Genomic DNA, 7,517 nt, shown 5'->3' with positions numbered 1-7,517 from the left:
ATGGAATATTACTCAGTCACCAAAAAGAATGAAATCTTGCCATTTGCAATGACATGGATGGAACCAGAGGATATTATGCTAAGCAAAATAAGTCAGTCGAGAAACAAATACCATATGATTTCACTTATATGTGGAATTTAAGAAATAAAACAGATAAACATAGAGAAAGGGAAGGAAAAATAAAATAAGACAAAAATAGAGAGGGAGGCAAACCATAACAGATACTGAACTCTAGGAAAAAGACTGAGAGTTGCTGGAGGGGAGGTGGGTGGGGGGATGAGGTAATTGGGAGATGGGCATTAAGGAGGGCACTTGAAGTAATGAGCACTAGGTGTTGTATGCAACTGATGAATCACTAATTTCTACCTCTGAAACTAATAATACAGTATATGTTAATAAAAAATAAATTTTAAAAAATTTAAAAATAAAAAAAGAAAATATAATGTTTTGATAATGAACTATCAGAAAGAGAAATTAAGAAAACAATTCCACCTCCCCCCAGCAACCCCCAGTTTGTTTTGTGAGATTAAGAGTCATTTATGGTTTGTCTCCCTCCCAATCCCATCTTGTTTCATTTATTCTTCTCCTATCCCCCTACCCCCCCCACGTTGCTTCTCCAAGGGGGAGGGGGCTATGGACATTGGGGAGGGTAAGTGCTATTGTGAGTGCTGTGAAGTGTGTAAACCTGGCGATTCACAGACCTGTACCCCTGGGGATAAAAATACATTATATGTTTATTAAAAAAAAAAAAAATTGGAAGGGGAGGTGAACCATAAGAGACTATGGACTCTGAAAAACAACCTGAGGGTTTTGAAGGGTCAGGGGTGGGAGGTTGGGGGAACAGGTGGTGGGTAATGGGGAGGGCACGTTTTGCATGGAGCACTGGGTGTTGTGCAAAAAGAATGAATACTGTTACGCTGAAAAAATAAATAAAAAAAAAAAAGAAAACAATTCCATTTACAAAGCATCAACAATAATAAAACAGGAATAAACTTAAACAAGGAACTGAAAGACCTATACACTCAAAACTATGACACTAATGAAAGAAATTGAAGACATAAATAAATAGAATGATATTCTAGGTTCACGGATTGATAAATGCCCATATTATCCAAAGCAATCTATAGATTCAATGAAATCTCTATCAAAATTCCAATGGCATTTTCCACAGATATAGAAAAAATAATCCTAAAATTTGTGTGGAACCACAAGACTCTGAACAGCCAAAGTAATCTTAAGAATAAACCTGGAGGTATCACATTTCCTGATTTCAAACTATATCACAAAGCTAGAGTAATCAAAACAGTATGGTATATTTTCTCCTATCCCGTGGGTTGTCTCTGTTTTGTTGACTGTTTCCTTGCTGTGCAGAAGCTTTTGATCTTGATGAAGTCCCAAAAGTTCACTTTTGCTTTTGTTTCCTTTGCCTTTGGAGACATGTCTTGAAAGAAGTGGCTTTGGCCAATGTTGAAGAGGTTACTGCCTATGTTCTCCTCTAGGATTTTGATAGATACCTGCCTCATGTTGAGGTCTTTTATCCATTTCAAGTTTATCTTTGTGTATGGTGTAAGAGAATGGTCAAGTTTCATTATTCTATACATAGCTGCCCAATTTTCCCAGCACCATTTATTGAAGAGACTGTCTTTTATCCAGTGTATATTTTTTCCTGCTTTGTCAAACATTATTTGACCATAGAATTGAGGGTCCATATCTGGGCTCTCTACTCTGTTCCACTGGTCTATGTGCCTGTTTTTGTGCCAGTACCATGCTATCTTGGTGATCACAGCTTTGTAGTAAAGCTTGAAATCAGGCAATGTGATAACCCCAATTTTGTTTTTCTTTTTCAATACTTCTTAGCATACGGAATAATATGGAAGACATTGGGAGATGGAGAAGAGAAGTGATTTGGGGAAAATTGGAGGGGGAGACAAACCATGAGAGACTGTGGACTCTGAGAAACAAACTGAGGGGTTCTGGGGGGGTAGGGTGAGCCTGGTGGTAGGTATAATGTAGGGCACATATTGCGTGGAACACTGGGTGTGGTACATAAACAATGAATTTTGGAACACTGAAAAAAATTAAATTAAAGAAAAAAATTGATCTGGGAATTTCATCACTGACCAACCTAATGTGAAATTTGGGGAGTAGATCTCAGCTATGTAACTCAACACCCAAAAAACAAACCAATTACAAAATGGGCAGAAGACATGAACAGACATTTCTCCCCAAAAAAGAAATACAGATGGCCAATAGACACATAAAAATATGCTCAACATCACTCATTATCAGGGAAATACAAATCAAAACCACAATGAGATTTTACCTCACACCTATCAGAGTGGCTAAAACCAAAAACACAAGAAACAAGTGTTAATGAGGATGTGGATTAAAAGGAACCCTCTTGCACTGTTGGTGGTAATATAAACTGGTGCAACCAATGTGGAAAACAATATGGAGGCTCCTCAAAAAATTAAAAATAGAGCTACTCCATAATCCAATAATCACAAGAATATGCAGTGAGAAAAAAATATTCTCTTCAACAAATGATGTTGGGAAAACTGCATAGCTATGTGCCACAGAATAAACTGGACCACTTTCTTACACCATAGACAAAAATAAGCTAAAAAATGGATTAAGAGGGGCGCCTGGGTGGCTCAGTGGGTTAAAGCCTCTGCCTTCGGCTCAGGTCATGATCCCAGGGTCCTGGGATCGAGCCCCGCATCGGGCTCTCTGCTCAGCAGGGAGCCTGCTTCCTCCTCTCTCTCTGCCTGCTTCTCTGCCTACTTGTGATCTCTGTCTGTCAAATAAATAAATAAAAAATATTTTTAAAAAATGGATTAAGAACCAGAAAAATCCTAGAAAAGAGCACAGGCAGTAATTTCTCTGACACTGGCCATAACAACATTTTTCTAGATATGTCTCCTGAGGCAAGGGAAACAAACAGAAGTAAAAATAAACTACTGGGAATACATCAAAATAAAAAACTTCGGCACAGCAAAGGGAACAATCAACAAAACTAAAAGACAACCTACTGAATGGGAGAAGATATTTGCAAATGATATATCCAATAAAGCATTAGCATCCAAAACATATAAAGAACTGATAGGGGTGCCTGGGTGGTTCAGTCATTAAGAGCTGCCTTCTGCTTAGGTTGTGATCCCAGGATCCTGGGATTGAGCCTGCAGGTGTGTTCCCTGCTCAGCAGGAAGTCTGCCTCTCCCTTTCCCCCGTCCCTCCTTCCCCACTTGTGCTCTCTCTCACTCTCTGTCTCTCAAGTAAATAAATAAAATTGTTTAAAAAAAAAAAACAAAAACCTGATACAACTCAACCCCCACACTCCTCCCCAATAATCGCACTACTGGGTATTTACACAAAGAATACAAAAACTCAGGACACCTGAGTGGCTCAGTCGACTAAATATCTGCCTTGGACTCAGGTCATGATCCTAGGATCCTGGGATCGAGCTCCACATCAGGCTCCATGCTCAGCAGGAAGCCTGCTTCTCTCTCTCCCTCTCCTCTGGGTTGTGTTCCTTCTCTCTTGTCTCTCTCTCTCTCTCTAAAAAATAAATAAATAAAATCTTAAAAAAAAAGATATAGTATATAGAAATATACATATATATGATGAAATAGTCTTCAGCCATAAAGAAGAATGAAGTCTTGCCATTTGCAACAATACGGATGAAGCTAGAGAGCATAATGCTAAGTGAAATAAGCCAGTCAGACAAAGACAAATACCATAATGACTTCACTCATACGTGGAATTAAACAAAACAAATGAACAGCAACCAAAAAGAGACAAACCAAAAAAACAGACTTTCAACTGTAGAGAACAAACAGATGGTTACCGGAGAGGAGGTGGATGGGGAGACGAGTGAAGTAGGTGATGGGGATTAAGAGTACACTTATCTTGATGAGCACTGTGTAATATATGGAATTACTGAATCACTATATTGCACACCTGAGACTAATATATCACTGTGTGTCAACTACACTGGAATTAAAATTTTAAAAATTACATTCTGGTTACAAACCACGTGATCTATTTTTAGTAAACATGGAAATGAGAAAATTCAGCTTAAGATAGTAGAGGTCATGTAGCATTGCTGTTACTCTGCAGAGAGAACAGTCTGTAGAGGAGTGCAAAAATGCAACAAAATCTTTAACTCAGAGAACCAAAACCATACTCCAAGGAAGCATCGTCAGCATCACCACCAGCAGCAACAGCAGCAGCCACCACCACCATCAGTACCTGCAAATGGACAACAAGCCAGCAGCCAAAATGAACACTTGACTATTAACCTGAAGAATTTTAGGAAACCAGGAGAGAAGACCTTCACCCAACACAACCAGCTCTTCGTGGGCAGTCTTCCCCCTGACCTTACTGAGGATGAGATGAGGAAACTCTTTGAGAAATATGGGATGGCAGGCGGAGTCTTCATTCATAAGAAGGGCTTTGGCTCTATCCACTGGCAAACAGGAACACTAGGGGAGATCTCGAAAGCAGAGCTGAACAACGTGCCACTCCGTGGAAAGTGGCTGAGTTTGTGCTCTGCCTGCCGTAGCACACCCAGTACGGTCCGAAACCTTCCTTGATGTGTTTCCAACGAACTTCTGGAGGAAGCCTTTTCCATGTTTGGTCATGTGGAAAGGGCTGTAGTCACTGTGGAGATCGAGAAAGGCCCTGAGGGGAAGGAACTTAACTTCTCAGGGAAGCCAGCTGCTCAGAAAGCTCTGGACAGGTGCAGTGAAGGCTCCTTCCTGCTGACCGTATTTACACAGCCTGTGACTGTGAAGCCCATGGACCAGCTGAATGATGAAGACGGACTTCCCAAGAAGCTGGTGATAAAGAACCAGCCATTTCACAAGGAGTGAGAGCAGCCACCCAAATCTGCACACCCTGGCACCTCTGAGTATGAGTATGCCACATGCTGGAACGCACTCACTGAGACGGAGAAGCAGCAGCAGGACCGAGTGGACCACAACATCAAGGAACTTGTGAGAAGCTGGAGATAGAGGCTGCCCACCGTGACACCAGCTCATGCTAATGAGACAGGATTTGATGAAGCATCAAGAACTTCGGAGGATGGAAGCGCTGCACAACCAAGAAAGACAAAAACGGAAGCAACTGGAGCTTAGACGGGAGGAGGAGCGCAGGCGCTGTGAGGAGGAGATGTGGCAGCAACAGCAAGAAATGAGGCAGCTACAACAAGAAGGATCAAGGGAACGTGCCCTGATGCAAGAGAACAGGAGACACGGATGGGCCAGGTGGCAATGGGAGGTGCTGTGGGCATCAACAACAGTCACCGCGCCCCTGCTCCAGTGCCAGCTGGAACGGCTCCTCCAGGACCTGTCACCATTATGCCAGAGGGAACCTTGCGATTGACCCCACCAACTGAACGCTTTGGCCAAGCTGCTACAATGGAAGAAATTGGGGCAATTAGTGGAACCCTGCCTCATCCCCACCCTGCATTCAATCATGCAGCTCCTGGAACTGAATTTGCTCCAAAAGAACATCTCTGATACTAATAAAAATGTCAATGTCTAGTTTCCCATAAACCCTTAAAAGAAGGAACCTAGCCTAGCTTGAATTCTGCCTTGGAAAAGTGTTAGGGGTTTCTCCCAATAGTTGGGTCTTCCTTGCCTGGACTACTCTGAGGGTGTTTGCTGGAGGCTGAGGGTGAGGGAGGGCCGATATTTAACAAATCAGTTCTGTGTGGTATATCATTTCACAGATTGATTCTGTGTGGTTTATTCCTGAAGTCTCCCTTGATTGTTGAGGGCCTGGGGGTGTGGGTGGGGAGGAATTATGGCAAAATGGATCTAGTTAGAGCTCCCATTAATCTTGATCATTCCATTCTTTACTCATCCTGTTGTATTTGCTTTCTCATTCTTATACCCTCCAAACCCAGGAGCACTGCCACATACACCACAAAAAAAAAAAAAAAAAAAAAATCCCACCTCAAGGATCTTAGTCCTATTGTTCCATTCACTTGCAGGTGGGAATTCAGGCAAGTGTCCAGAGAGGTCATAGACAACAAACATACAGTTCTTTTATATCCCATCCATCACCCCCTCATGTCCTAAGGAAGACAATTTCTCTTAGAGATTTTTATTTTAGTGTATCTTTAAAAAATCTTGTGTTAAGTTTCCTCCATCTTTTTTCTTGGGTAAGGACAACCCAGGAATGGCCCTTTTGTGCCTGTGATGTTGTTGTTCACATATTTTCTTGATAGGCCTAGTATAATCTTGGAAACAAGCTTACTATGTGCTGACGGTCAGTCACTCTCAGCCTTGCCTGTCTTAGGTAGTTATGCTGTGCATTATTTTTTACTGGTGTACTATGTTTGATTTGTTCCTGATATCTTTGGAGTTTTTCTGAGAAATGGAGCAGTAATGCAGTGTCTACTTATTAAAATACATTTTAAACCTTTAAAAAAAGAAATGAGAAAATTCATGCATTAGATATTATTATTAATTTTCGCAATAATTCTTCCATCAAGTTCATACTTTTATATTATTAAGTAAATTGTCAAAGAAATAAATTTACCCAAGTCCCAGTATCTTAAAAAAAAAAAAGTATGGTATTGGCATAAAGGCACACAGATCAATGGAACAGTATAGAGCACAGAAATGAACCTGTGCTTATATGATCAGTTCATTTTCAACAAAGGAGCCAAAAATAAACAGTGGGGAAGGACAAGCTCTTCACCAAATACTGTTGGGCAAACTGGATGCCCATCTACAATAAAATGAAACTGGACTCCTATCCTATACCACACAAAAAATCAACTCAAAATTTTTCCAAAGAGGACATACAAACGACTGACAGATACATCAAAAAAATGTTCACCATCACTAATTACCAGAGAAATGCAAATCAAAACCACAATGAAGTATCACCTCATGCTTGTTAGGATGGCTCTTATCAAAAAGACAGATGACTTTATGCTGAGTGAAATAAGTCAAGCAGAGAGAGTCAATTATCATATGGTTTCACTTATTTGTGGAGCATAACAAATAACATGGAGGACATGGGGAGATGGAGAGGAGAAGGGAGTTGAGGGAAATTGGAAGGGGAGGTGAACCATGAGAGACTATGGACTCTGAAAAACAACCTGAGGGTCTAGAAGGGGTGGGGGGTGGGAGGTTGGGGGAACAAGGTGGTGGGTATTAGTAAGGGCACGTGTTGCATGGAGCACTGGGTGTGGTGCAAAAACAGTGAACACTGTTATGCTGAAAAGAAAAATTTAAAAAAAAGACAGATAACAAATGCTGGTGTGGATGTGGAGAAAATGGAGCCTTTGTGCTTTGTTGGTGGGAATGCAAATTGGTACAGCCACTATGGAATACAGTATGGAGTTTCCTCAAGAAATGAAAAATAGAACTACCATGTGCTCCAGCAACCCCACTTCTGGGTATATATCCAAAGCACACAAATCTATTTTCTCAAAGAGATAACTGTACTTTCATGGTCTTGCATCATTATTCACAATAGCCAAGATATGGAAAGATATG

The 7,517-nt window shown here is 40.9% G+C and overlaps 1 pseudogene; it reads left to right on the top strand.

The window, feature by feature from the left end:
* The first annotated feature begins 4,157 nt into the window (after positions 1-4,157).
* LOC123951498 lies at positions 4,158-5,522 on the top strand (annotated as a pseudogene).
* The last annotated feature ends 1,995 nt before the right edge of the window (positions 5,523-7,517 follow it).

The sequence above is a fragment of the Meles meles genome, chromosome 10 (genome assembly GCF_922984935.1).
Source record: "Meles meles chromosome 10, mMelMel3.1 paternal haplotype, whole genome shotgun sequence".
Taxonomy (NCBI): Eukaryota; Metazoa; Chordata; class Mammalia; order Carnivora; family Mustelidae; genus Meles; species Meles meles.
This window is presented reverse-complemented; position numbering and strand designations above follow the sequence as displayed.